General features: G+C 46.7%; 1 long non-coding RNA gene across 1 annotated transcript; it reads right to left on the bottom strand.

Annotated features, from left to right (window-relative positions):
• Positions 1–5,386: 5,386 nt before the first annotated feature.
• On the bottom strand, positions 5,387–8,193 carry LOC122937747. Its single transcript, XR_006389909.1, has 3 exons — positions 8,031–8,193; positions 6,133–6,280; positions 5,387–5,878 (listed from the first exon to the last, which is right to left on the bottom strand). It is a non-coding gene; the product is annotated as an uncharacterized LOC122937747 (long non-coding RNA).
• Positions 8,194–8,418: the final 225 nt, after the last annotated feature.

The following is an 8,418-nucleotide window of genomic DNA, read 5'->3' as shown; positions in this document are numbered from 1 at the left end:
ATCAAGCAGGGGGGAAAAGAGAGCCAGAAAGAGCAGACACAGGATGTGTCAGGCCTGTGAACAGCCGCTCCCTGATGAGTTCCCGCACGATCTGTGTGTCAGGTGTCACCGCGATATGCAAGATTCCTCGCCATCCAAAAAGAAACAGAGGTCGCAATCGTCTCTCTGTATTTCGTGTCTCCACCAGTTACCCGCGGAACACTCCTCCAATATTTGTGAGAATTGTACTCAGCCTGATAATCCGTCAGATGCCGAAACAGCGAAGATTATGTCTCTATTCAAAGAGTTCCTTAAACAATCTAAAAAGAAGATTGTCAAAAAAGCCTTGTTTATCCCCATCAACTTCTGAGGAATCGCTTCGGTCGGAAGGCGAGATTTCTACCGATTCAGATACACACTTCATTGAAGATAATTTTTTATTTAATAAAAAGGATGCGAACCGTTTAATAAAGGAAGTTAAAAATATCATGGAAGCCAGTAAGGAGAAATCCGGTACTCGTGAGGAAGATGACCTCTTCTATTTCCCTAAGAAGAAGGCTCCCGTGTTTCCTAGCCACCAGGTCCTAGATGCAATAATGCATAAAGAATGGGAGCAACCGGTAGGCAGAATTAATCTAGGATCTAGATTCAAGAACATCTACAAAACTGATCCTGCGGAATCTACAAGTTGGGAGTCTCCCGCCAGAGTGGATTCAGCAGTAACCAGACTAACAAGAAAATCTTTCTTCCCTTCAGACGATTCAGCATTGTTAAAAGACCCTATGGAGAAAAAGGCGGATGCTCTGCTTAAGAGATTACATACATATCTCGCGTCTATGAATAAAGCAGCTATGGCCACGGTACCTGTAGCCCGTGCTCTGAGGGTTTGGCTCAGCCAATTAGGCAGAGATATTGAAGTTGGCGTCGCCAGGGAGGATCTATTCCGGCAACTACCTTCTTTGAAACTGGCGGCAGAATTTCTTTGCGACTTTCCAGTTGACTCCTTAAGGCTTATTGCTAAAAACATGGCACTTGCTAATTCTGTTAGAAGAGCCATATGGCTAAAGCTCTGGTCTGGAGACCCCTCTTCAAAGAGTAACCTATGTTCCCTTCCGTTCGAACCGGGCAAATTATTCGGCTCTCATCTCGATAAGCTTCTTGAGGCCAATATGGAAGATAAAGCTTTAAGTTTTCCTCAGCCTAAACGTAGAGAGAGAAGATTTTTTCGTCCCTACAGGGGTCAAGATTCCAGAAGATCTACCTTTAGAGGCCGATCCAGTCGTGGAAGATCTGACCGTAGAACCTGGGTGCCTACGGAGAAGTCTAGAAAGAAAACCGACGATAACAAACCTACCAAACATGATTTCTGACGCAGAGGTCAGGAAGTGGGAGGACGCCTGGCATTCTTCTACCCCAAATGGCAGCAGATTACCTCGGATTGTTGGGCGCTGAATGTGATTCGCAACGGCTATGCCCTAGAGTTCAACCGTCTACCAAGAGACAGGTTTCTTCTCAACAATGGAAGAGACCTAAAGATCATCCAGCTTTTAAAAGAGTTCGTAGAGAAAGGAGCCTTAGAACCAGTTCCAGTTCAGCAAGAATATGCAGGCGTCTACTCCAGAGTCTTTTGTGTTCCCAAACCCGACGGAAAAAGCCGCTTAATTATAGATCTACGCTATGTGAACCATTACATGAAAAAGATCCATTTCAAAATGGAAACGATAAGGTCCATTACTGCGGTTCTCAGGAAGAATCAGTTTATGTCCTCTCTGGACTTAAAGGACGCATACCTCCACATTCCGATCCAGTTGCAGTCAAGAAAATACTTGAGAGTCGCCATCAGGATGGGGAAGAGAACGCTGCATTTCCAATTCAAGGCTCTCCCGTTCGGCTTGTGTTCTGCCCCAAGGATCTTCACCAAGATTGCTGTCGTTGTTGTTGTGGAGCTTCGTCTTCAGGGGATTCAGATCTTCCCTTATTTGGACGACTGGCTTGTCGTTGCAGAGTCAGAGAGTCGTCTGCAGCATCATCTAGAAGAGACCATAAGACTTCTCCAGTCTGTAGGGTTCCTGGTAAACTGGGGAAAATCCGATCTGATTCCTTCCACTTCCAAGATTTTTCTCGGCTTCTTGATAGACACAGTCTCCATGAAATTATACCTTCCTCTACCAAAGGTGGAGTTATTAAAAAAGGAAGTAAAGACACTAATATCTCTGCCGTCACCATCCGTCCACAGAGTTATGAGGACACTGGGACATCTGACAGCTGTTGCGGATGCAGTACCTTGGGCGAATATCCACACCCGGGATCTTCAGCAGAATTTACTCCAGGCTTGGCGGCGCAGTCGTTACCAGTTGGGGGCAAAGGTGAAGTTATCCTCCTCCACAGTACAGAGCCTCAAATGGTGGCTTCACTCAAGCAATCTGATCAAAGGGAAGAAATTCCAGTTTCTCTCTTCAATATCCATCACGACGGATGCATCTGGCCAGGGCTGGGGAGCGCACCTCCAGAACAAATGGGTGCAAGGCCGCTGGTCCTCCAAAGAAATGAGACAGTCTTCAAATTACAAAGAATTGAAAGCTGTAATGTTAGCACTCTACAAGTTCAAGACCGAGGTGTCTGGGAAGTCAGTGCTGATCCGTTCAGACAATCTTGTCACGGTATTCTATTTAAACAAGCAAGGCGGCACGAGAAGCGGGTCCCTGCTGCAGTTATGCAAGAAGATTTTCAGCTGGGCGGAATCGCATCTTGCGGAGTTGAAAGCGCTGCATATCAGAGGCTCCTCGAATACTCAAGCGGATCTTCTGAGCAGGAAGATAGTCAACCAAGCGGATTGGGAACTAAATCCTATTGTCTTCCAAAGCATTGTAGCCAAGTGGAGTTGTCCGTCCTGGGATCTGATGGCGTCCGCAACGAACAAGAAGTTAAGCAAGTTCTGTTCTCTGAAGATCTCCGACAATCCTGCAGTGGTAGATGCTTTCTCAATGAATTGGAAGAACCTTTCCGCCTACGTTTTTCCCCCACTTCCTCTCATTCCGAAGACATTACGGAAAATAGTAGAAGAGAAGCCTTTGTTTGTAATAATGATAACCCCGTTCTGGCCAAGGAGGTCATGGTTCCCGCTCCTGCTCCATCTGTCCAGGGGAGAGTTCTGGAAGCTCCCTCCACGTCCGGATCTGCTTCTCCAGAACGGCCTATATCATCAGAGTCTAGACCGTCTACATCTTACCGCCTGGAAGTTGAAAGATCTAAGTTAGAAGCAGAAGGTCTCTCACAGTCTGTCATTAATACTCTGCTTGCCTCTCGCAAAGACTCGACTAATAGGAAATATTCTAAAATATGGAGGAAATTTGTTTCCTGGAGTTCTGATTCGGGCCACAATGACCTTGACGTCTCTTCAGTGCTGCAATTTCTACAGGATGGTTTTCAGAAAGGTCTCAAACCTAACACATTGAGAGCCCATATGACGGCCATTAACTCTATGACAGAAAATAGATTCCTTCATCACCCTCTAATCCTCAGGTTCTTCAAGGCAGTTAGAAGACTGCAACCGGTACATAGGGACCCTACACCCATCTGGGACCTTTCCTTAGTCCTAAAGAGGCTTACCTCAGCACCTTTTGAGCCTTTACAAGATGTAGATCTCAAATGGCTTTCTTATAAGGCTCTATTTCTGACGGCCGTCACTTCCGCTAAGAGGCTCGGAGAACTACAAGCCTTGTCATCCAGATCTCCCTATGTACGCTTTTTACCAGATGGAGTCCTACTGCGTACAATTCCGAGTTTCCTGCCGAAAGTGCCTTCTTCAGCTAACAAGAACAGGGAATCATTTCTCCCGGTATTTTTTCCTGATCCGACTAATGAACAACAGGTACTTCTTAATACTCTAGATGTTAAAAGAACATTACAGATCTACCTCCAAAGAACTAAAGACTTCAGGAAGACCGAAAATCTTTTTGTGCTCTTCGCTGGTCCAAGAAAGGGACAACTGCCTTCTAAGGACTCTCTTGCGAGGTGGATAAAATCCACAATTATGGAAGCCTATTCTCTTGAAGCCGTGCCTCCACCCTTTCCAATCAAGGCCCATTCCACCAGAGCTGCAGCAACCTCCTGGGCAGAAATGGCGCAAGTTCCTATTGAAGAGATTTGCAATGCCGCATCATGGTCCTCGTCTCTGACGTTTGCTAAGCACTATCGTCTGGACATCAATGCTAGGAGCTCAGCCTTTGGTACTGGGGTTTTGTCAGCAGCCGTGGATGAAAGTCCCTCCCTATGAGATCTATAAAAATCCCATGCTGTGCTGCCGGAGGACGATAGGGGAAAGGAAAAATTCGTACCTGGGATTTTACTTTCCTTGAGTCCGGAGGCAGCACAAGTATACTCTCCCTAATAAACTGTTTTTTTTTGCGCATATGTTTGTCTGAGTCTCTATTTTTTTTAAACACGCCGAGGCATTCTGGGAGGTGACCCTTATAGGGGAGGCTATTAGTTTAATTAGTTTATTATTTGTTTTACTAGGTGGGCGGTCCTAGAGAGAAGATGACCAACTATTAACCCATGCTGTGCTGCCTCCGGACTCAAGGAAAGTAAAATCCCAGGTACGAATTTTTCCTATGTACATGATACACAGTGTCAGACCTGCAGCACTAGATGACATCACTAGGTGGCACTATTATATGTACATGATACACAGTGTCAGTCCTGCAGTACTAGATGACATCACTAGGTGGCACTATTATATGTACATGATACACAGTGTCAGACCTGCAGTACTAGATGACATCACTAGGAGGCACTATTATCTGTACATTATATAGTGTCAGACCTGCAGTACTAGATGACATCACTAGGTGGCACTATTATATGTACATGATACACAGTGTCAGACCTGCAGTACTAGATGACATCACTAGGAGGCACTATTATATGTACATGATATAGTGTCAGACCTGCAGTACTAGATGACATCACTAGGTGGCACTATTATATGTACATGATATAGTGTCCGACCTGCAGTACTAGATGACATCACTAGGTGGCACTATTATATGTACATGATACAGTGTCAGACCTGCAGTACTAGATGACATCACTAGGTGGCACTATTATATGTACATGATACACAGAGTCAGTCCTGCAGTACTAGATGACATCACTAGGTGGCACTATTATATGTACATGATACACAGAGTCAGTCCTGCAGTACTAGATGACATCACTAGGTGGCACTATTATATGTACATGATACAGTGTCAGACCTGCAGTACTAGATGACATCACTAGGTGGCACTATTATATGTACATGATACACAGTGTCAGTCCTGCAGTACTAGATGACATCACTAGGAGGCCCCTGGTATCGGCTCAGGACATTGTGGGCGTCAGTGACAGTGAAGAAATAACAATGTAACATCTCATAATATAGTTTATTATTATACATCAGGCAGGTGATTATAACGGGTCACATCCGATCACAACCCCGCCGTCCTCATTGTCAGCGAGGCTCCGCCTCTCGTCCGTTCTCCGCCTCTCGTCTGTTCTCCGGTCTCCTGACCCCTTTTGAGTCAATTTGAATGCCACACAAGCTACAATGGGATCTGTCGGCAGCAGCTCTCCTGCTCACTGATGGTTTCCAGGTGACAAGAGTCATAATTTGCTGATGACACAAATAATATTATATAAAGGTGACTCGTCCTTTTAATTAAAATACAGTGAAAGGGGTAAGGGGGGGGGGTGGATGAGGCTGAGCCCCAGAGCTCACAATCTACTGCTTTCTTTCATTACAATTATACAGACTCACTCATTTCTATCACTAATTGTATCATTTAAATAAGATATTCGGCCCCCATGGTGTCCGGGGCCCCTCCGATCGGCCGGGCCCCCCTCTTCATCCAGGTGTCTGTAGGGAGGAGACGCAACAGTTAGCAATAAGAAGATTCTGTAAAACTAACCCTGGAAGGGGCCCCTGAGGGCCCCAGAATGAGCTCTGACAACCAGTATGGTCGCCATTGTCACCTAGCTTTCTTCATTATACTTTGTTACATTGTTATTCTGGGACTCTGGGAAAGCTGGGTGACAGCCCCGCAGGAGGTGCAGCGGTGGCCATATTGGTTGTCACCCAGCTTTCCCCGGTACAGACAGGACATTACTGACCCGCGGCTCAGTCCTCCTCGCTGGAGCTGGAACTGTCCTCAGCGGAGCCCAGAGCCGATCTACAGCCAAGATGGCGGCAGCGGCTTCCCGTCCGGAACCGGAGGGGCTGCAATCTGCTGCGCGGTCCCTGACGCCTGAACAGCGGCACCTGGAGGGAGAAGGGTCCAGCTTAGATACAGCAGACAGTATCACACAGGATAGGATTAGATACACAGCTCAGCAGACAGTATCACACAGGATAGGATTAGATACCCAGCTCAGCAGACAGTATCACACAGGATAGGATTAGATACACAGCTCAGCAGACAGTATCACACAGGATAGGATTAGATACACAGCTCAGCAGACAGTATCACACAGGAGAGGATTAGATACACAGCTCAGCAGACAGTATCACACAGGGTAGGATTAGATACACAGCTCAGCAGACAGTATCACACATAATAGGATTAGATACCCAGCTCAGCAGACAGTATCACACAGGATAGGATTAGATACACAGCTCAGCAGACAGTATCACACAGGGTAGGATTAGATACACAGCTCAGCAGACAGTATCACACAGGAGAGGATTAGATACACAGCTCAGCAGGGTGTATCACACAGGATAGGATTAGATACACAGCTCAGCAGACAGTATCACTCAGGAGAGGATTAGATACACAGCTCAGCAGACAGTATCACACAGGATAGGATTAGATACACAGCTCAGCAGGCAGTATCACACAGGACAGGATTAGATACACAGCTCAGCAGACAGTATCACACAGGACAGGATTAGATACACAGCTCAGCAGACTGTATCACACAGGATAGGATTAGATACACAGCTCAGCAGACAGTATCACACAGGATAGGATTAGATACACAGCTGAGCAGACAGTATCACACAGGATAGGATTAGATACACAGCTCAGCAGACAGTATCACACAGGATAGGATTAGATACACAGCTGAGCAGGCAGTATTACACAGGATAGGATTAGATACACAGCTCAGCAGACTGTATCACACAGGATGGGATTAGATACACAGCTCAGCAGACAGTATCACACAGGATGGGATTAGATACACAGCTCAGCAGACAGTATCACACTGGATAGGATTAGATACACAGCTCAGCAGACAGTATCACACAGGACAGGATTAGATACACAGCTCAGCAGACAGTATCACACAGGACAGGATTAGATACACAGCTCAGCAGACAGTATCACACAGGATAGGATTAGATACACAGCTCAGCAGACAGTATCACACAGGACAGGATTAGATACACAGCTCAGCAGACAGTATCACACAGGATGGGATTAGATACACAGCTCAGCAGACAGTATCACACAGGATAGGATTAGATACACAGCTCAGCAGACAGTATCACACAGGATAGGATTAGATACACAGCTCAGCAGACAGTATCACACAGGATAGGATTAGATACACAGCTCAGCAGACAGTATCACACAGGGCAGGATTAGATACACAGCTCAGCAGACAGTATCACACAGGATGGGATTAGATACACAGCTCAGCAGACAGTATCACACAGGATAGGATTAGATACACAGCTCAACAGACAGTATCACACAGGATAGGATTAGATACACAGCTCAGCAGACAGTATCACACAGGATAGGATTAGATACACAGCTCAGCAGACTGTATCACACAGGATAGGATTAGATACACAGCTCAGCAGGCAGTATCACACAGGATAGGATTAGATACACAGCTCAGCAGACAGTATCACACAGGACAGGATTAGATACACAGCTCAGCAGACAGTATCACACAGGATAGGATTAGATACACAGCTCAGCAGACTGTATCACAAATGATGGGATTAGATACACAGCTCAGCAGACAGTATCACACAGGACAGGATTAGATACACTCACCTCTTCACTTGAGCTGGACGACTCGTACCTCCAGTCGGGGTTGCACCTGGGTGAGGTACAGGGCAGGTGATGCGGTCTCTGTGCCGCCCTCTGCTCGCCCGCTGTCGCCCCGCTCTGTGACCCGGTTGTGGTTTTTCTCTATCAGGAGATCAGACAGATCTTAGAATGACCGTCCTCGTCTGGAGATCCCTGAACTGAAGGCAGCTCCTGCTCCCCGGACCCCATGAGGTTCGGGGCACCTCTCGTCAGTACGGGGTCTCTCTACACTCAGGAGGGTTATTTCCCTCAGATCCCTGGATCTTCCCCCGGCAGCTGAAAGGGACGGAGCTGCTCTTAGGTCATGTGACCGATGAACGTGACGGGTCTCGGAGGAGGCCGCAGCGCTCGC

This window comes from Bufo gargarizans, chromosome 5 (genome assembly GCF_014858855.1).
Source record: "Bufo gargarizans isolate SCDJY-AF-19 chromosome 5, ASM1485885v1, whole genome shotgun sequence".
Classification (NCBI taxonomy): Eukaryota; Metazoa; Chordata; class Amphibia; order Anura; family Bufonidae; genus Bufo; species Bufo gargarizans.
This window is presented reverse-complemented; position numbering and strand designations above follow the sequence as displayed.